At 44.9% G+C, this 22493-nt stretch overlaps 1 protein-coding gene across 8 annotated transcripts in view; it reads left to right on the top strand.

Annotated features, from left to right (window-relative positions):
• The window catches only part of SLC14A2 (solute carrier family 14 member 2), a 442098-nt gene that overhangs the window by 225180 nt on the left and 194425 nt on the right, over window positions 1–22493 (top strand). For 6 of the 8 annotated variants that reach the window (XM_014857279.3, XM_070513124.1, XM_070513125.1 and 3 more), the window contains one exon: window positions 22399–22489. The gene's annotated coding sequence lies outside the window, so the exon portion shown is untranslated. Of the gene's footprint in view, window positions 1–17821; window positions 17995–22398; window positions 22490–22493 lie in introns of all 8 variants that reach the window. The other 2 variants (XM_070513129.1, XM_070513128.1) reach the window with 1 other exon arrangement.

The following is a 22493-nucleotide window of genomic DNA, read 5'->3' as shown; positions in this document are numbered from 1 at the left end:
AGCATCAGACATCATCGGAGATCAGGTCTCCAGGGAAGGGCGGCATCTTTCTCCTGTGCGGTGGTCAGGGGAGGCCCACTGCAGCCATTGCTTGGCCGGCAACCTGCCCCAGGGTGCCCACAGACTCACAGCCCAACCCTGGGCACTTGAAAAAGAAGTGAAGGAATTGCTCTGAGACAATGGGGGCAACCAGGACTGTCCCAGTCAAACCAGGGCCTGCAGCGTCCCAGCCCTGGGCGTCTTTTCCCTTTCTCTTAGAATCAGAGCCATCTATTCAGTGCCATTCTGCCTAGGAAGCCCAGCTCTCAAATTCTAAGATCCCACCAGCCGTACCCAAAGCTCCCTCTCTCCCAGGTTCTCTTCCTTGGGGATGGATGTCAAGAGCTCCTCGCTGCTTCTAGACGCATCCATTGCTTTCCAGCACCCCCATCTCAGGGCTGGGCCTGAGGGAGACAGCTACCTTGGGCACAAAATTGAAGGAGGTGATGAAAAGCCCAATAATCAGGACAAATCACATTTCAATGCAATATTTTTAAAAAATCAAAATTCATGAAAAAAAAATTCATGATGAGCAAAGTATCAAAATTTTAAATAAAGACAGGATTGGTAGCAGTGCTGTGCTAAGCCGTATTGGAGCCTGAAGCGAAAGGAAACACCAATAATACGGATCTTGTCTTTAGTTAAGATTTTGAGGTTTCACTCATTGTGGATTTTTGCATTAATTTTCACTGTTTTAAATATTATTTATCTTGCTGGCTGCGTTTTCTGGCACCTCCGTCCATGCTGTGGCTGAGGCTAGTGCCTCACTTGCCTCACCCTAATCCTGGCCCTGAATTCTGTGTAAATAAGAGTAGCTGCATTCACTGTGCCCTTGGTGGGAACCCGGCCTTGGGCTAAGTGCTTTATTGTTTAATGCAGACACTATCTGCACGAGGTAGGGAGTCCATCACACAGGCTCCATCTTCACAGTGCTCCCTCACTGAAACCTGCCCTCTTGGTCATCCAAAATTCCCAAGTCAAGTTCCACTTCCTTATAGAATAAAAAAAAGCTTAAAGCTGAAAAGACCATGGAAACATTCTAATCCTCAGCTTTCTTTTCTTGTGTGAGAATCCTAATGCATGTTAGTGGTGAAGTGACTGGCCCAGGGTCGTCATGCAGCTGCTTGGAACTAGCGTCCCTTCATCCATTAACTCAACAAATGGTCATTGAGCATCTGCCACTTACTCTGTTGTAGACACTGGGAATAGAGTAAGGGACAAAAGAGACAATGTCCCTGCTCTCATGGAGCTTACATCCTAGTGTGGGAAGGCAGTTAATGAACAAACACAGACACACATGTGCATCTGTCAGACGAGGATAAGCGCTATGAACAAATTGAAGCAGGGCTGGGGGAAAAGAGTGGTGGAGTAAGATGTGGGGTTTGATTTCATGTAAGATGGTCATGAAGAGATTTCTGGTAGGTTGCTTTGAGCAAACGCCTAAATAAAGTGAACGAGAGAGGAAGTAAGTGGGAAGGGGGTGGTGGAAGCTGGTTCTAGGGCAGTCTCTCCACTTTGGGAGACTTTGGGACTGGATAATTCTTTATTGGAGGGAAGGGCTGAGCTGCACATTGTAGGACGTTTAGCAGCATCCCTGGCCTCTACCTACTTGACACTAGTAGCACCTCCCTCTCAATTGTGACAACCAAAAATGTCCCCAGACATTGCCAAACGTCCCCGGTGGGGGGATAAGATTGAACCCTGTTAGAACCATGAGTGTAGGCACAGAAAGAGGCAAGTGCAAAAGGTCCAAATAAATCAGGCTTCCTACAGCTCAGAGCAGCATCCTCTGCAACCTGTCGATCCCAGCCAGCCCTGAGCACCTACCACCTGCAGAATCAGCGTCACCAGACACACTGCTTGTCTCTGATTCATTTCGCGCTGGCGGTTGGCCGACTTTCATCCAGGAGAGCGAAAGATCCTTGGGGGCAGGAGTCCAGCCTTCATTTCTTTGTATCCTGTGGCGGCCTGGGCTCTGTGTGCAGTGACTGAGTGTCTGCACACTCCCACCTGCTCCTCCATGGTGGAGAGGCTCTCCAAGGATCCCGGGGACTCAGGGCCAGCTCTGGAGAACACTGTGTCCCCAAGCCACAGCCCAGCCCATGTGCTCCTGTGAGTTGCCCTCTCCACATATTTAAGGCTGTGCAGCTTTCACACAGGGACGGCATGCGATGAAAGTTCACCTTCCACTCAATTAACCTTGAGAGAGAAGGGTTTTTTTTTTCCTTTTCTCCCCAAGAGACTTTTTTTTTTCGATGACCTTTTTGAAGCATCTTATTTTCTGGGCAAAGAGCCAAATGATACACTCTCTCCCCAGCTGCAGGGCTGTTGCAGATTTTCAAAGCTGAGGTAAAGACAGCCTTTGGAATAAATGCAAGGTAGGCAGTGGGGTTGAGGGAACACAAGGAAAGGCCTTATTACTGCAGCTGAGATCTGCCTGGAGGGCTGGAGCCTTCGTGGTGCATGAGCCTGCAGGACCCACAAGATGCAGGAACCTGGAGACCTCAGGGCTGCCAGGAGCTCCCCCCAATTAGGGAGCATGCATGAATATGAATCTAAGAAATCAATTCCACTTTGGGTGAAAGTTGAATATTAATAAGTCATAACAAAGCACCTCTTGCATAGTATTTTGCAATATTGGAGGAGTTTTTTTTCACATAGTTAATCTCTTTGAGTCTTAGATTCAGTTATCAAATAAGACTGAATCTTATTTAGGGTTGGATCAGTAAGGTAGAATAAATAGCAATAGCCCTTTTTCAATGGATTTGTTGGCAATGGTACCCAAAAGCGCCCCCCCCCCCCACTGCCGTCCCAGATGTACAGCATCTCTGGTGGTGGATTTAGAAGGGAAGAGCACATGCTTGCCTCTCTTTCTTCCCCTAGGGAACCTCCAAGTCAACTGCATATATGTGCAGAGAAGAAAATAAAAGAAAGCACCAAAGCCAGCTCCATTCCCTCATGGGGCCTCATCACTGGCAGCTCTGGGTGCAAAGGGAGTTGAATGAAAGTGCCCAGGTTTGCTTCAGTTTTGCCCCCACCTCTCTGAGGCTCAGAGGCAGTTGGGAGACTTCTAGAATCCTAGGAGCATTGTTTGAAAGCAACAGGTGGGAGAGGGTCACTGGATGGTGTCTTGTTCCATGGGACCAGGAAGTTATGGCTGGGAGTCAGGAAGGTTGCATAGGTGAAAAAAGGCAGAAAAAAAACTCATGGTCAAGAGCACAGTCTCAGGAGCTGGACTGCTTGGGTTCCAATCTGGTTTTAAAACTTACCATCTGCATGACCTTGACCAAGTCACTTTACCTCACTGTGCCTCCATTTTCCCATCTGTAATATGGAGATCATAAGTGTAGCTACCTCCCAGGGATGGGAGGAGAAGGAGCGTCCTGGATTCAGATGCTCTCCAAAGGGGAACTGAGTATCAGGAATGAAACATCACTGAAAGATGTGGCAAGGAAGCTGAGGACATGCATGTGCCGGCTGTCCTGGGAGAATGGTTTTGAGAGAAGTGCTGAGGAGCCCACGCGACGTTGGGGGTTTGCTCTGGATGTAAGACAGCCAGAAAGAGCCTGGACTGGGGGTTTCAGGCTCAGCCATGAAGGAAGATAGATGTAGAAGAGATGGCTGCCAGGGTGAGGCACTGCTGCCTCACCTCTACCATCCTGCAGCCCCCAGGGTGAGGTCCTCAGGCCGGGAACCGAGCAGCAGGAAGGAGCTTGCTGGAACAAGTTTGCGGCAACGGGCATTAACGTAAAGGCATCTCTTAAGTACCGGTTCCTATCATTAGTCTCCATTTGCTGTCACAGAATGAAGGATCAGTGATTTGTGTTCCGTGAAAATGTTCTTCCCGCAACATTAGGAAAGGAGAGTTGGATCACAGCAAAACTCAGAGTGGCCCCACAGCTGCTGGGCGGGGACCCCCCCCCCAGGGGTGACACTCAGGAAGAGAAGCCCTTCCCTTTGGGCTGTGGGGGCCCCACAACCCCAAATCTTTTCACTCCCCTGCTAAAGAGTCAACTTTTCTTCCTGATGTTGTGCTCAAAATGATTAACTAGCCACACATTGATTTCACCAACTCGGCTGGCCCATCAGCCATTCCCGCCTCAGTGAATTACATTAGAACTGGAAGAAAGCTTAGAATATTTCTAGCCCAGCTTCCTCCTTCTGCAAAAGAACAAGTTGAGACCCAAAGAGATTTCTAACTCGCCCAAGAGCAAATTTACTAGCCACGTGACTGTCTTTGAGCCCCAGTGTCCTCATAGGTGGTGGAACTGTGACGGCAGAGTGGGGATAGAGTCACGTCGCCCCAAGTCTGGGTGGTGTGTGAAATTACCCTGCCTCATGACCCTTCACAGTTCTGGCAAAGTCAGAAAACCTACAAAACGTTTGGTGCAAGTGGATACACTGATGTGCAGAAAGCTATACTTTGGGGTACAAATGACAGTAAAATAGGACAATTATATAATGCTGTCTATAAAATGCTGTCTACATGATGGGGGAGCTGTCTATATAATGCGGAAAGATCCAGTGACTGGGGCATTCTCTGAGATCCGTCTATACCTTCACAGGACTTGGGCATATTTGACCTCCTGTTTCTCTAGAGAAGGATAAACACTCTGTCCTCGTGGTGCCTTCACCTCCTTGCTTCAGATAGCGTCCCAGTTGGCCAAACTGGGAGCTCTCCTTGTGATGCTGCACAAATGTCCTATGTGTCTTCTCTGCCTCAAAAAGCTGTGTGACCTTGAGTGCAGCTGCCTCCCAGCTGTGCCCAGGTCCCTTGACTGTGAGAAGAGGGTGGTGAGTGGCTGGACTGAGGGCATATGGAGGGCCGGGGCTGCAACTTGCAACCTTCTATCCCCAGAGCCTCACCCGGTACCTGGGACAGAAGGCTGCTCAGAAAACATTCAGGAATTCAGGAATCCACAGCTCTTTCCAGTTCTGACATTTGGGGACTAGATTTGTCAGGCAGATGCTCTCATGTCGTGACCTCTCTCATTTTTAGCAGATGATTTTGATCATGGTTTAGAGGGAGGAGCTCCCCTTTAGAAGAACCTGTAAATGTGTGGTGAAGGTCTGTCCTGACCTGGCCATAAGATAAGAAAACTGAGCTTGAAGAACTCAGCAGAGATCTGGAGATGGTTGCATTCAGCCCCGGCATCTCCAGCCTCCCCTCCACTGTGTCTCCTTTCTCTCACCCTTAGCCAGTCCCCTCCAGGAATCCAGTGCCCTGATGTGCTCCCATCCAAGTCCACCCTCTTTGGTGAGTAATTCTGGACACTTCCAGCTTCCTTTAATACTCAAAACTGCTCTCTAAGACAGAGCCATTGGGTTCTGAGGGGTTGGGAGGGCATTTTCATGAAGATGTGAGTGATCTGTTACCTTCTCAAGCGTATTCTCATCTGACAGGAAGTAATGCTGCCTTAAACCAATGATGGTTCCAACATGGCACCATCTCAGGCAACCACCAAAGTCAGGCACGGAAGAGAAGGCTGAGGATCCTCACTGAGGTCTCCACAAATCACACGCTGACTTTTCATCCGCTCTCCCCACACCACCTCCATCTGTACTCTCCTACCACCGTCTTCCTATCGGGGTGCTATCCCCACGCATACGCATGGGGTTGCCCACCTCACCTTCGGACAGGGCCAGCCCGGAATTTGTGACTTAAGGGCTTCCTGACTACTCCTAACAGCCCTCACAATAGGAGAATTTTCCTTTGTGAAAGTTCCAACTCATGGGAAAATAAGATTGGGAGGTGTAGGCTGTAAAAAAGTGAAGACAGCCCTAATGAAGTTTACTCAAATCAACAACAGAGAATATGCACCAAGGAAAATATCAATAACATTTCACATATCTTAAATTAGTAATAACGGGTACTAATGAGTTCTGTGCTATTAATTCCATTCACCATCCCGCCCTCCCTGGAAACTTTTCGCAGTCTCCCTCCCCTGCAGCTTTAATGAGTTACTTGTAAATTCATTTTGCTTTGTTGCAGAAACTACTTACCCTAAGAAGCATTTGGAATGTGTGGGCCTGGTCCTTGGGCGTCTTTAAGATTTTATTGGCTCCTGCCTCCTGGGTCTTGCTGTGTGACTTGGAAGCTAGAGAGAGAAAAGGCTTTGGCTCGCCTTTATTTAAATTATTTGGAAGCCAAATGGATGTTTCTCAAACCCTCTCCCAATACCTAGTGTCATAGGCCCTGGGCACCTGCCCTGATCTTTCCAACCAGATTTCACCTCCCACCTCCCTCCCAAAGGCCATCTGAGGCCAGTGTTATTTTCCCCAGTTTTTCCTTTGTTTTTCATGAGGAAGACTGGCCCCGAGCTAACATCTGTCACCAATTTTCCTCTTTTTCCTTGAGGAAGATTGTCGCTGAGCTAACATCTATGCCAATCTTCCTCCATTTTGTATGTGGGATGCCATCTCAGCATGGCTTGATGAGAGGTGCATAAGTCTGCGCCCAGGATCTGAATCCGCGAACGCTGGGCCACGGAAGCAGAGCGAACAAACTTAACCACTATGCCACAGGGCTGGCCCAATTCTTCTTTATTGTCCCCCAAAAGTTCATCCCTCTCTTCCACCTACTTTACCTGTATTTTCTATTTTCTACTCCACCCTTCCCAAGTCCTTCTGTTTCCTATTATTCCTGACACTGACAACCTGCTCCCAAAGGCTCTTGGTTGCTGAGCAGACATGCAGAGGAAATTCGGAGTTTGCTAGAAGTTTTTATTGCCTTAAGGGAACTTGCACAGAGGACGGCATTGCTGTGGTCACTTCTCAGAGAGGCTCTCTTGCATTAAGGGACATTGGAGAATGTGAGGATGAATCTGAGTGACAGGGTCATCTCCAGGAGCCACCCAGCTTGGATGTAATTGAACAATTTATTGACGGAACTGCATTTCTTCCTCCTCTGCCAGGAGCAGCATCCTGAGCCATCCTTCAGCAGCAGCACACTAATCCACTTTTTTTAGGACCTACTCTAATTTATTTTTGGCCCTGGGCCCTATCCCTCAACTCTGCTAGGAAGCCTCACACTGATATTTGAGATCAAAGTGTCTAGAATAATTTTGGCTCTGTAAAGAGGTAGTACTGAGGCAAAATCCATGTTTGTAGTCAGAGGCAGCCTCACGTTTAGGCAGAACCCACTGTTACTTATGCGACACAACATGAAGGGTGACGAAAAGACCTTCAGATTCCACCCGAACTTATTTCTCTCACAAGTGCCTAAAATTACACCATGTGAGTAAGAATATATTTCAGTTGGGTAGCATTACTCATCTTCAGCATTTTTTAAAAGGCGAAAATCCAAAAGAAATTGTGACCCATCCATTCTGCATAATTGCTGTGAATTCATGCAAGATGGTTTTTCTCTCTGGGAAAGTCCGAGGTGACACGGGACACTGGAGTCAGTGCAGGTGGGAATGAAACAGGGAACATGAGGTGGGAGGGATGCAGAGGATGGAGAAGAAAGTGCAAGAAAGGAACTTCACAATTTCCCCAGGCACCAGTCTTACCTGCCGGAAACTCGGCCCTCTGGAAGCCCCCCAGAACACCAAGTTATCATTAAAAGAGTGACAAACCCCAAGCAAAACAAATCAATATTTCTGTTTTCATAAATCTGTAGAAAACAACGTTTCTTTTTCCCTCTTCAGCAGTTTCAAACACAGGGCAAATATTTTCATGCTACTCCATAAATCTGGAGTCTTTTGAACCAGAGGGAATTTCCTCTTCAACTGTCCCCCATAACAGCATCAAAAGGGAAAATAAAACCTCAGTACCAAAGGCATAGACTTTTAGAGCCAGCTGACTGGCTGGAACGGGGACCTGGCTTCCAAGGAGAGTCTTCTCCCGCCCATGTCCTGCATTCCAAGCAGGTAAGGGCCTTGTAGGCGGTGTAGCAGGGCCCGTAAATTCCCCAGTTTTAGGGCCCCCAGGTGAATCTGCCAGGCAGGACATATATATCTTCCGCTAGGGGCTGAGGGTTCCCAGATATACAATTTGAAATGGAGCCAAGGGAGAGTGTAGTCAGAGAGGTTGTTCGGCCTCAGTGACTTTTCCAGGTAATTGAAATGTATCCCTTTAAGGACTGGGACCGTTCCGAAGTTTTAATTATTTAGTAGGAAAGCTTTCTAAAGAGGAGGGTGTGCTTCCTGGAGAGCAGGGTGGTGGAAAAGCATTGGAAGCAGGCGGCTTGACATTGGAATCCCAGTCCTACACTTAAAATGTGAATAAATCTGCAGAGGTTCTCTGGGGTTTTTGTTTGTGTTTAACGTCTCCAGACTTGAATTTCCTCACCTGCAAAATGGGATAATGCCTAATTCGCAGATTTTTGTGAAAGATAAATGAGGCACAGAGCAAACTGCTTGTCACTCACTAGGTACTCAATACGATCGTTGACATCATTATGATTGTTCCTCCCTCTTTAAAATGAAATGTGCTGAATGGTCATTCACTTTTGTTTGCCTCAGGGGGATTATATTTGATAAATGTGTGCTTTCATAATGCGCTGTGATACGGAATGTCCTTGGGACCCCAAGAAGTATCCAGGCAGGTTCAGCCCCACCCCGAAAATAAACAGCCCGACCGACCTGCTACTACTCACATAGCGGCTCTGCTCTCCCTTCCTTCCCATGAGCCACGGATCACCAATTCACTGCAGAAACCTCTGACCTGGGTTCCCTGTAAACAGGACACACTAGGAGGCTGCTGGGTGGAAGGGTGGTTAGAAAGCCTGAACTCAACACCTGAGTGGACAGCTGCATGGCCTTGTCCTCCCTAAGCCCCAGTTAGGGAAACGGATGGCAACGATGGTCCTGACCTTTTTGGGTGGAGGCAAGGGTTAACAGAGATGGCAGTGTCTGGTGCATTGTAGATGCTCAATAAATGACAGCTCTTATTATTAACTAAAAGCCACAAGCATATGACCAAGGCCATTCAACCTGCAACTTTACCCTTGACCCAAGAGTGAGCCATGATTTGGTCATAGCCAGGTTGGTAGAGTATTCTAGAACCTTTAGTCATCCTTTTTGCATACTTGTATTTCCTCTTGGGGTTTCCCACTTGATGAGTGAGGCAGTGCCACAGTGCACACAGGTAAATTACTACTGTGAGGCTGGGGGCGAGAGTCAGTAAACTCCTGGCAGGAAGTTCTCCAAGAGAGAGCACGTGGGATGCAGCACTGTGCACGCAGCAGGTACAGGGTACCCTGCCATGCAGTGAACCAGCGAATCAGGGCCAGCCCTCAGCAAAAGGCTCGTTGAACATGAGGAAGCAGTTTATGATAGGGATTAGCTTCAGTGTTGATGAAAGGAGCATCCATGCTCAGAACCAATGAAAAGGCACAAATCAGCCCAAGGTGATTAGCCCCACCAACCCTTTTCTCAATAGCTCTAATTACCAGGATGCCTCACGAGGTTAGTGGACTGGTTAGAAGGATACACTTTTAAATGAATGAGATATTGAAAGATATTGGAACTCTAACACCTAGTGACTGAGTGACCTGGGCAGAATCATTGGTCTTTCTGGAAGATCAGCTTCCTCCCTTATTAAAGGTTAATTACTCTACCGTGCCTACCGAGCAGGAGCGTTGGGGTGCAGAGTAAGAGGGGTGCTTTATCAGGAGCCTGAAAACCAGAGTTCTTATCTGGCCTTTGTTATCAATCAGCTGGCTCACTTCGGGTAACTTTCTTAGCCTCTCTGGACCACAGATTTCCTAGCTTGAAAATGAGGGGCTTGGCATAAATAGCTTCACAAGTCCCCATCAGCTCTGAAATCCCATTGACTTCTGAGCTAGAGAGTATCAGGTCCTAGCTGTGACTCAGTTTACAGAACTGCACAGCATTGTATAAATATAAGATCAGCTCCTAGCCTTGTGGTACCAGGCACACTGTCAACTTGCAGTGAAGTCGTGTGGATGAATTACAATATATCAAATAAGGTAAATTCAAATGCTACCCTTTAAAAAAAGAAGCAAAGAAATTAAAAATTGGAATGTATGCAATATTAAAGGTGGGGGGGCGAGGGCAGGGGCGCTCTGTACAATTTACAATTTCTATTTTTTGCTGTTCATTCCTCCCCTCTGTGAAATGTTAGAAAGTCTAGAGGGACATTTGCAAATCTGCCCAATGTCAATTCCACTCGTAGAGCATTCCATCTTCTTTGGAGTGTGTGTGACCTTTGCCGGTTGTCACATCCTGGGCACGGCACCAAGCGGTCCTCCAAGGGGGCTGGCGTGGAGAAACAGGCCCTGAGCCGCGGGGCGGTGCAAGCGGCAGTTTCCGGGCCCTGTGCCAACCTGCAGATAATTGCCAGGAGCAGGAGAGAGGTGGTCGAGGTTGGCGGAGCCTGCCTGTGGCAGATAGATGGTCCCCTTCTCACCACTGCAGCAACATGGCAGTGAGAGGGAGAGCCGGGAAGCCAAACCGCAGGCAGGAGGAGGGGAGCAGGGAGAGGGCAGGAAGAAAGGAGGGAGGGTCAAAATGAGAGAGGCAGACAGAAACAGACAAGGAAGGGATAGCTGGAGAAGGACAGAAAAGCAAGAGATGGGGATCACAGAGATATCAGCTAAAGAGAGAAAAAAACAGATACACAGAATGAGACAGACGGAGGAGAGCCAGAGACAGAGAAATGCAGAAACAAAGGAGAGAAGAAGAGGACCCTTTTGCTGGCGTAGAGCTTCCTCCCATTATAAGCCTCTGGAGCTATTTGGGGGTTCGGTCAGAGAAGTGGAGCCTCCAGAGTCAACTGCACAGATGTGCCAAGGGGAAAATAGACGAAAGCACCCAGATCTGCTCCATTTCCTCATGGGCCTCATTGTTGGCAGCTCTGATGGCAAAGGGAGTTAATGAAAGCAGCCAGGCTTGCTTCGCATCCCAGATTTGTCCCATCTCTCCCAGCCCAGGCAGGGCAGTGAGTGGGCAAGGGAGTCTGTGGTGGGGCTGATCTGCCCTTCCCTTCCCTTCCCTCCTCCTCTGGCCCAGGAGCTGGAGCAGCAGTGGTGACGGATTGGCTCCAATGGGGGAGAAGCTGGCTGCTTGGCTGGCTGAGAGGTAACAATGCAGGGGGACCCTTAAAGGCAGTAGATGTTTGGGAAGCCACGTTGCTGGGTATGAAATGGAGATAATTGTCAGGTTGTAAATATCAGAGACCTCAACTGAATGGGAAATGGAGAGAAAAGTATTCTCCTGGCTTTCTAGGTACCCAAGACCTATCAATAACAGTCAACATTTACTGAGCACTTAATTATGTGTCATACCCCGAGAAAGTCTGTAGTTTTATTAGCCCCACTTTGCAGATGAGCCATGTAGCCATGAAGCCTGACGCCACACGCTTGTCCCAGTCAGGCCAGAGTTTACTGTTTTGCACCAACATGCACAGATTTACTCGTGTCTGATAATATTCACTGGACATCCTCTATGTGTGAGACTTTCTGCTAGGACCTGGTTGGTGGGAAAGTGTGGTAGGTGGTGGAGAAGACGTGGCAGAAGGGAAAGATGATGGACAAAGACAAAGAGAGACAGAAAGGCTGCACCCAGAGAGCCTGGAGTCGACTGGGAGGGAGAAGGCATGGGCATCGGTAGTCTTATCAATACAAGTTGCAGAGGGTGAAGGCGGAAAGAATGTGCTGCGAGGGTCCACCAGAGCACGAGATTTTTTCTGAATGGGAGAGACAGGGCCAGCCACATGGCAGGAATGCCGTCGGAGCCGGGCCTTGAGGCATGACTTCAAAACATGAGATTGTGAAGTGCGGAGAGAAGGTACCATCTAGATGGAAGAAATTGCCCAAGCAAAAGCACAGAGGATGCAGAAGTAGGATGCAGTCAGTGTAGCTAATCTCCTCCTTCACACTGGGAGGCTCTTTGAACAGTTAGGGGAATAGTAAGAGACAAAGCTAGACAGACAGGTTGAAACTGGACTGAGGACAGGGTTAATTTTGGCACGCGGAGGGGAGTGACTGAAGATGTCTGAGCAGAAAAAGAAAGGCATCCCAGCCATCTGCTTGGCCCTGTGAATGAATGAATGGCCATAGTCACTGATTCATTCATTCAAATATCCACTGTGCATCCACTGTGTGCCTGGCCCTGTCCAGATAGATGGTACATTGGCAAACAAAGCAGGCAGAGTTCTCTGCCTCGTGGAGCTCTCATTCTTGCAGGGACTCATGCCTTTTGTGCCTTATCTACCGATGATGGGACAGTGTCCACTTGGGTGGGATTTTAGGGTTTGTAAGCAGCCAGGAATCAACCCCCTAAGAGTCTCTAGTGCTGCTGTGTAAGGCCACCTCATCTTGGGCAGCCGGGGACACTACAAGGCATCTGGGACCTGTGATGGGAGAAGTCCCAGACAGAAGGAGTTATATTAGCCAGGACTCTCTTGGTTGCAATTAACAAATTAAACTGGCTTAAGCAGTAAAAGGTGATTTACAGGCTCATGCAGTCAAACTCCTGAAAAACCAGGGGTGGGAGCTGGCCTCATGAATAATTAGAATTGGGAATTTTAATGCCACCCATCCCTCAATCTCAATTTATGTTTCTCTGTGCGTGTTATGTCGTTTCCTCAAATTGGTTGTTGTTGAGAATTTGGCATCAGCCCCTACAGCTTCATATCCTGACAGTTCAATAGCCAGACGGGAAAGTTGGCTTCCTCTGCCCAGCTCCTCTCTGACACATCTAGGGATGGACTCCGGTTGGCCTAGCTTGGGTCACATGCCCATCCCTTGGGCCAATCTGATAGCCAAGGGGATGAGGTTCTATGTTGCACCCAGGCTGGGTTACTTGTTCCCTTTATGGGTAGCAGAGACAGAAGGAGGGATAAAAATGATAGATATCTGCTACTAGGGTTGTGACAACTTAAAACCCACTTTATTTGATGGACAGTTATCCTTAGGGGTGACCCCAGCATCTCTCCAAAATACGTAATAAGAGCTCACTCCTACTAAATTGGTCTGGGGTATAAATATTACTCTCCACACTCCACCTCCACAAAGTATAAAGTGATACTATTGAACAATTTAAAGAAAGAAAAAACAGTATGACTGAGCTCTCCTGGAGGACGGTAAAGTGGATCACTCTACAGACATGGTGTGTGTGGGGGGGGGGGGGGGTGTTGGGAGAGGGGGGGCTTTCAAAACAAAAGCAGGTACCAGCAAGTTCCAGGACTCACCAGAGCTGCATTAACAGAGCCCCCTGCCTGCGATCCCAGAGCATCAAGGCAGGACTGCCACTTCCTCTCCCACGCACCACCATCCCCACCTCCCAGCAGGGTTGGGCAACTTGGTCAGGAACAGTGCCTTCAGCTACAGGCTCTTCATTAGCTGAGAAGGCCGACCCTGCAGGAAATCCCGAGCTGAGGCACAAGAACAATTTGAAAGGATGCGGGAGGCATTAAGCCAGAATGGTTCTCCAGGGGGTGGCAGGGCTAAGTGGAAACTCAGGCGAAGAGAACCAAAGGGGGGACCGAGTGAGGCCATCATTCAGGAAAGAAAAAAGAATGCTTCCCAACAGGGGAGAGGGCAGCATCTTCATGAGGAAGGAAAAATCAAAGCAAAATAGAGAGAGATTTTAGCAAAAATCAATGTTTTAAAAATACACATTCAGAGAGATGTTCTAGAAACTTGGGGAAGAGACATAGCTTGCTCTGATATAAAGGACATTGGACTGGAAGCAGAAGCTGGGGGTCTGGCCTCTCTTGTACCAGTGATCCACTGACTTTATTTCCCCATTTGTAAACTGAGCTGACAATCCCCACCTTACATACAACGTGGCATCAAGTGAAGGTCCATTGAGACGATGGGTAGGGAAGCAGTTTTTAAAAAAGTAAGCAACTCCATTGTAATTAATTAGGCTAGGTGAATAATGAGAAAATGACCGTTAGAAATTGGGTCACTGTGCCCCCGAAAGGGAGGAGGCAGTGAAGGAAGCTGTCTAAGGCTTAGGACTCAGGTGAGCTGGCATCCTGCTAAATGCCACAGACAGAAGGAGCAGATTCTGTATCTTTTTAAAAAGCACATATGATTGCTGAGCATCTACTATATTCTCAGCCCCTTGCAAGATGCCAAGGATAATGTAGAAGAAGCATAAGATATCAGTCCTGAGGCTTCCTATCTATCAAAAGAGATAAACATGTACAAATAAGTGCAGCTTAACCAAAAAAGCAAATTTGCTATTTTACCCTCAAAACAAGTTTATTCCGGAATAGCAAAAAGAATTGCAATTTGGGATATGCGTGCTATGGCAGACCATTGGCAAACCCAGAGAAACAAAGGAAGAGGCTGCTTTTATAGAGGAAAGGGGGGAGTTGGGAGGGGCTGATTAGAAGGAAAGTCCACTGGAGGAGAGCGAGAGTTCAGGGTGGTGGCGACTTCTCATTGGCTGGGCTGTTGCCCAGCAGGCAGAGAAATCTTCCTTTCTCCTGATCAGTAGTAAAGTAGTAAACACCTTCCTGCCAGACACAAGAAAACTCTCTTCCTGTTTAAGGCAATTGGTGATGTATGATAGGGTGTGAGAGCTCCCCCTACAGGCCTTCCTGACTTCAGTTTAGTTGAGGGGTCCTTTATTCATTTCACAAACTCATAGCATGAATTACAATAAAAGCCAAGCTGCGATGTTGATAATAAATGTCAAAAGAGCTCAGGGTAGAGATCCATGGGCTGGCGGACCAGGGAGGGGTGCCTGAGCGGTTGCTCTTGGAGTGGGATTTGGATAGATAGGCAGAAAAAAGGAGAGAGAACATGAAGATAGTTAAAGTGTAGATCATGAAGGCCATCCTGACAGCATGTGTGCATGGCGTGGTTGGAGGGATTGTCAGTGTGCATGGAACAGTGTGTAAGATGGGAGTGATGGACAATCGTTTTGGAAAAGGCATCATGTCCACTTGTAGAAAGCTTTGACACAAATGAAGAAATTGATCAAAAAGAAAAGGAGCCCATTGGAGACTTTGGAGCAAAGAAGCTAGCTTGACCAAATGCAGCTTTAGGAAGGTGGATTGCAGGTGCAGAATGCTGAATCAACAGGACAGAGCAAGGCTGGTGGCAAGATACTCGAAGAAGAGGAGCTCAGGAGTGCAGGGGGCGATGGTCAGGTGGTTGCAAAGGAAATGAAAAATAATAGGGGAAGAGATGGCAGACTTAGTACCTAATTTCGTGCGGGGAGTGAGAGACGGTATGAAATAAAGATATCTTGGTTGCCTCAATCCTAAAGAACTGATTCAGTGATAGTAAGGTGTATGTGTGTACTAATTGTTTCCTGTACCTGGGGGGTTTGGAGGCAAAGAAGGCTTCCCAGAAAAGCGACATGTTCATGCAGTCATAGGTTACATCCACCTGCAGTTGGAGGTAGTAAAGAGCACCCAGAAAGAGGAAACAGTATGGGCCAACACAAATGCAAGGAGATGTGGGAAAGAGAACCCCCAGTTGCGGATATGTCACCGAACACATGAAGAGTAGGAGAAGGCTAGAGAACTAGGCAGGGGCCAGATCCCAGAGGAACTCGAACTTTATGCAGCAGGTATGGGGAGCTGTGGAAGGATGTATAGCAGGGGAGAGACACTGTCAGATTTTCTTGTAGCTGTTTGTACAAATACAGGGAGTTGAAAAGTATAGATAATTCCAAAATTAAGTGTAATGCAACTCCAAAAGCATTCTCTGATTACTTTGAACGAAGGGAATTGTATTACTGTGGTCCCTTCCTATTCGTGTGTCTCTGCCTTTATTTTTATATGTACTGCGTTTCAGCTTAATAAATGTTGCTGCTATATTTTTTGGTGCATCAATACTCATAATATTTAGAGCATCACTGTAGATTACAGTAAAGTTCCAGTCTTTGCGTCAGTTACTGTTGTGTGCCCTGAACTCAAGCTTGTCTGATGCATGTCTAAAGTAGGGATCTCTAGTGTTTCTTTTGGTTTTTGTTTTGTTGGCTTGTGTGCCTTTGCTGGTTAGGACTTTGCCCATCATTTTATTTTCAACTTTGTGGTCACTTTGTTTTAATTGTGTCTCTTGTACACAGTATATAATTGTTTTTTTGCTTTGTAATTTAAACTGAGAAACTATTTCTTTCGATTGATACATTTTTACTTTTATATTTTTTGATATGATAGGTACTTGGGCTTAGTCTTAATATCTTAGTCTTTCTGCTTTTATTTCACTTTATGCTTTGTGTTTTGTTTTTTAATTTGGTTTATGTGTTGGTTCATGGTGATAGTTTAGAAAATGTTAACATTTTTCGTTCTTTAAGTGGTTATCTTTATAATAATATACTTAATCTTCTATATCCTTAGTTGCTTTTGACTGTCAGCTCTGCAAGATGATGAAATTTACATACTTCCTCCTCTCATGCCTCTCATTTCCCTACTCTGCCCTATTTTAGTTGATGGTGATGATGAGGAGGAGGAGGAGATTTCTGCTAATTTTAATTTTATAATTTTTAATATACATTTCTTTCTAATACTTGATTCATTAGCCCTAAGTGGTAACTTCTGACTGTTGGCTCCCTCCCACCTTCCCTCTTCCCTCACCTTCTGAATTTTGCTGGTTTCAAAGTTTTCATGTTGTTGTAGTTCATTAAAATTTATATTATTTTCTTTAACCATAATTGCCCCAGGTTTTTGCTTTTTTTAGTTTTAATCCTCAAATAAATCATGAAAAATTCAGCACCAGTCTTTCTGCCATAGCTTCTCCATTCTCTACTGGTTGGTTAAAGTTCAGCCTCTAGTTTCTTCAAGACAAGAATAAATCCTGGTAACTACATTTCCTGGGTTATTGGATGTTTAGTGCTGCATTTGTACTTGAAAAGTTTGAGCATAACTTTTTTGTTTTAATTCTTAATGAGGTTTTTGTAAGCCTGGTTCTACCGTCTTCTAGCAGGACATGTTGTTGTAGAAAACCCTAAAACCAGCTTAATTTTTCCCCCTTGGTAAAGGAATTTTGCTTTTGGTTTTGTTTCTTCTTGTCTGTTTTGGTTTCGTGTTCATTCGTTTGAATGGTAAAAGAGTCTTCCTTTACCTTTTGAGTTGATATTTCTATGTCAATTTTTCCTGAGACAGTTTATGTTTTGGTTTTGGTTTGGTTTGGTTTGGGTTTGATTTGTCTGTCTATTTAAATGTTCTGGAAAATGTTTTATAATTGTATTTCTCCAAATATATTTTCTATTTTGTTCTTTTCAGCACTCTTCATCAAGTACTGCATTTATGCCTATGCATAGGTCTATTTGTTCTAGCTCATCTTCCATAGCTATCACGTTCTTTTTCTAAGCCTTTTTAACTGTTCATTTTCATTTTTTTAATTCATTCTATCAATCTTGTTCTTAAGCTACTTTTGTATTTTCAACAGTGTCTGTATTCCTTTTTGTTGCCTCTGATGGCCCTAATTTTTGTGATGACATTATATTTCTACCCTGCTTCTTTCCTTTGCTCTGTTAGCTCCTTTTTTGTCACTTTCAGTTGTCTTGACATTTCTTCGTTGACCTCTTTTTTTACATAAGTGATCTTTTTAATTAAGATTTGTTATTTTTTTAATTTTTTTGTTTGTCTATGCTCATTTGCTTGGCACAGTTTCCTTTAGCTCTATGGCAACACAACTTGATTATGGGTTCTTTGTCTATTTGTTTCCTCTAATCATTACCTTCCTTTCTTGCAGTATTTTTGTAGAGCTCTTCTGATGGTTTCTTTTTTATTCTGACTCATATTTAACTAAAATAAGCTCTTTCTTAACCAGCTATTTTGCAGAGAGTTTATGGGGCAGAGGCCAGACTATGATAGCATTCAGCAGAGAGTCTCTCTCATTTACTAGGATGCACCTTATGGCACATAGAGTTGTGTGTATGCACGTGTGTACACGTTGATGCAGCCTTTACTACCTCCTGGAAGAAAGAAGATATTGGAAGTTGCGACATCAGTTCGTGTTGAACCTTTCTCCAACCTGCCTCTCCAACAAACTGCTTCCTTCAGAGATGGCATGCCTAGGTATTTCTTTACATCACTTCCCTGCTTCTTGAAGGAGTCAAACAGGGTCCAGAGATGCTCTCACAGACAGCCCATTCACTGTAGACCAGTTGTTCCCCAAAGGTGGTGTTGGTTCTGCCCTCTTTGATGAACTCTGTGCTCTACCAGCCTTGTCTGAGGTCTTTGGTAGCAGACACCTTTCATCTACCTGCCCCTGGTTGGAACTTTATGGCATTTGGCAGCCCTTCCACAACAAAGGTCAAGATTGCATTTCTGTTTTTCATTTTCCTTGTTGTTTTGGAATGAACTCAGAAAGAAGCAGTCAGGGCTGTCTTAACACAGCCATCTTAAAAATAGAAGTCCCTTTTAAAAGGCTGTAAACCTCTGTCTTGTTTCCCCTGAATCTCCAGCACCTAATGCTATATCTGGAAAAGAGAAGATGCTCAATAAATACTGATTACATGAAAGGAATAAATAAAAGAACGAACAAACAACTCTTCAAATGTAATAGTTGAGACATAATTGTCTTTATGGCCTCTCTTCAAAAGAACTTCAGCAACTAATTTCCTGGTTCCTTCTTGCAAATGCATAACAAGGCATATTTCCCAGGGCGTTTCTAATGGTTCAGAAATCTCCTGCCCACTTTTCTCCCATTTTTCGTCGTATCTTCTCAGCATCCTGCTCTTACTCCCTATCTGAGCCACAGCAGAGTACCTAGTACACATGAAATAGTGAATTCTACAGGAACACTTTATATATAGTGTTGGGGATTTTTTTATAGTCGGACATCTAGCCTCAGTTTTTATGGCTGTGTTCTGAATTTGTTTCTCCTTGGCTTACTACTATAGTTGGAAAAGTTCTGTATTTTCTTTATCATGAGTCATCAGAACACTGAAGACAGAATGATTCCATTCTGCACCCTGTTTGGGTAAGGAATGGAGATATTCGTTCACACTTCCCACAGCAACAGGCCCCTGGGTCCCACAGTGGTCTGCACTCCATCCATATGCAGCCAGGGAGGAAGGACCCTTTGAGAAATAGAAGACTATAAGATATGGACACTCATTTCAGCCCTTGTGAATTCCATAGGAGTGTTCAGTGTGGGTGCGATCCAAGAAGGGTTCAACCTGGCTCAGTCAGTGGAGCTACCAGAGTTTAGGTTTCTCTCTGATTCTCCTTTCAAAAGAAAGGAGTCTTTGACTCAAAGAATCTACTTCGTAAGACCCTGAGAACAAAAATTATGTCTCAGACTACTCTTATGCCTTCTGTATGGGATATAATAGGCATTTGAGAAATATACATATGTTAATTTCTGATTTTCCTTGGGTCTACAGGTAAAACCAAAAGCTGTCTTACTTGCTCAAAATCCTTCAGTGTCTAATCCCAGACAAGATTCCTCATTCCTTTTAGAGATCTTCAGAAGATGATTTCCTTTCCCTTCTTCCTTTGCCTTGAGTCATTCAAACTCCTCCAAGCTGCTCATTCTCTGTACCCTTCTCACTGCTGAGCTGACTGCAATTGGGGGCCCACACTTGCCCATGTCCATAGACATCGAGGCGACAGACATGTCGACTGCTTATGTTGTGTCCATGCTGGCCTGCAAGACTAAAATGGATAGGACAGCAGGAAAGAGAGGGCCCAGGAGAGGCACACCCATAGTCCATATTAGTATTCCTAACAAAAGCACATTGACCAACCATTTCTACCCACAGCCAGGAGTTTCCATACTCTTTCTTCCAGATGCCCGTTGACATCACCCATATAGACCACATCACCAAAGCAGAACTCCCTTCACCTACCTGAAAACCTATGTCCATCCCCACCCTACTCCTGTCCTGGGGGCCTGGATGGGTTTTTGCTAGGGGCACCAAGAATCCTGGTTTGTCTGGAACAGTCTCAGCTTACGTCTGGTGTCCTGTCCAATGCAGAATTTGTCCCAGTCAAAAGTGATTTTTGTATGATAAATTATATGTTCTCCTTAGTTTAATTTAATGCTTAATTTTCAAAAGGCAGCATGAGTCAGAATGCCTCCAGTTATAAGAAAAGTTCTTCTCTTCTTCTCAACTTTTAAAAGAATATTAGGACTCAGCAAGAGAATGAGGCATGGAGGGACCTGAAGTCCAGGCACACAAATGACCTGGAGTAGGTGATTGGAAAAAAGTTGACACTAGCAGCAAGTCCAGACAGGCTCAGAGAAGTTTCGTGTGAGGCTGCAGGAACAATCTATCCCACAGATTAGGAGGGAGGGGCAGGACTCCAGGCTCAGAGGAGATATTTTGGGATAATGCAATCCCCAGGTCAGAAAGAAAGGCATTTATAGAAAATAGGCATTTTGAGTGGCCCTCTTTCGTTCTTCTTCGTGCCTGCACATTTCAGCCAACAATGCAGCAGTGGTTTCTCTCTGTTACTTCTTTAATGGCAACAACTCCAAGTCTTGTCTCTGGTCATAATGGTGATCTATGTATGCCATCTACCGTGGGCACGGATAATGAATCCTATTTTATTTCTTAATTAAGAATTTTAAAGTATCGCAAATTACTGCAATTAACATGGATTTTCTTGCTCATTTATTTACTTATTTAGATGCCTGAAATTGCACCCTTAGCTTAAAGCAACTGCAGGGTTCAGGGGCTGTTAAAATATATAGCATTCATTAAAATATTTATTCTTCCCCAACAGTGAAGTTGCAATTTGGAAATGGTGGTGATATCTATGTATGCAAAATGCTTCCAGAAAAACATATCTTTTGAATTCAGTCCATCCAGTTTGGTAATTCAAAAAGTTGAATTTATTGACAATGCTTTGTGTGACTGAAATAAACTAAGATTTTCAAAATATCCCATTGTTACATTGACTTCAACCAGTGTTGTTGCTTTCCTTCTCAAAGTTCTTGGGGCTCTGAGCACAATCATATTTTCAGAAGTTCAGTGCTCACTGAAAGATAACAATAGCAATTTGAGGGTGGTTGAATTGATCTGACTGATTTCAAAACAATAGTACTTTGAATAAACTGTTTAGCATCAAATTATCTAGTAGTTTTGAAGATTCAATCTTAGTCTTCATTCTTGGGATTTTTTATTTGGTTTTGGTTTTGTTTCTAACCAGTTTGCATGAAGACACAGCTCAAGACAGAGTGGTTGAAATTAACCAAAAATATGCTTCAGAAATGGAAACCCTTTGGTGTGGGCCAGCGGCCACTTGAAACGCCAGCCAGCAGGGGTGTAAATGGGTACAATCCCACGAAAATGCAACTGGGAAATAGCATCTCAAAAGCCTTAAAAGATGGAAACCTTTGAAATCCAGCTATTCCACTTCAAGGAACTTATCCTTAGGAAACAATGAAGGATATGTACCAACATTTAGCTATGATGACATTCATTGCAGTCCTGTTTATAATAGAAAAACAAAGAAAATACCAAAATCTGCAGCAAGAAAAGATTGAGTAAATTATGTTACAACCTTACATTAGAATAATAAACAATTATTGAGAACTATGTGGTTTGTATTAGTTGTCTATGGCTACATTACCCCAAAACTTAGCAGTTTAAAACAACAAACCTATATTATCCCACAGTTTCTGTGGGTCAGGAGTCTGTGGGCACAGCTGAACTGGGTCCTCTGACTCAAGGGCTTTCATAAGGCTGCAATCAAGGTGTGCTAATCATCTCAAGGCTTAACTTGGAAAGGATCCACTTTCAAGCTCACTCAAGTGGTTGTTGGCAGGATTCAGTTCCTCCAGGCCTGCTGGTTGGTGGCCTCCCTCAGTTCCTTGCCTCTGTTCCACTGCCCTCCTTTCTGTATGGCAGTTCACAACATAGCAGTTGGCTTCATCATAGTATGTAAGCCAGAGAGCAGGAGAGGGTGAGCAAGACCACAGCCAGATTCTTTTTGTAACCTAATCTCAGAACTGATATCCCACCGCTTTTGCCATATTCTATTGGTTAGAAGTAAGTCAGAGATCCAGCCCATACTCTGGTGGGAGTGGATTACACAAGTGTGAGGATGCAAGAGGGTGGGATCATTGGGAAACATCTTAGAAGCTGTCTGCCACACAGCTGAAGTTTATTTATTGGCAAAAGATATTCATAACATCTTATTCAATGAAAGAAAAGCAGATCACAAAACAGTATGTACAGAATGATCCCAGTTTTGTAAACTAAAAACAATAGAAAAATATATATATCCATATATATATAAATAGTCATGAAACAATCTATAAGGGTTCCATGGGTTAATAGTGGTTAGAGCTAATGGTGGGATGACAGATGAGTTTTATATCCTATTTCCTAATCTGTATTTTCTATTTTTTCTAGAACAAACATGTATTGTTTACAATTTTAAAATGAGTAAATGTTATTAAATTAAAAGACAAAGCAATTTAAATCCTCTACATATCTTTCTGACCTCCACTGTCTGTCTTTACAGGATTGTTCTTTGCTTACTACTTGAAGTCAACTAAATAGAAGTTCATCAGACCCTTTTAGAACACTTTGATCCCACCGCAACCAAGGAAATTGTGA

Source organism: Equus asinus, chromosome 7 (assembly GCF_041296235.1).
Source record: "Equus asinus isolate D_3611 breed Donkey chromosome 7, EquAss-T2T_v2, whole genome shotgun sequence".
In the NCBI taxonomy this organism is placed as follows: domain Eukaryota; kingdom Metazoa; phylum Chordata; class Mammalia; order Perissodactyla; family Equidae; genus Equus; species Equus asinus.
Note: the sequence above shows the minus strand (reverse complement) of the source record. Positions and strands in the feature narration are given on the sequence as shown.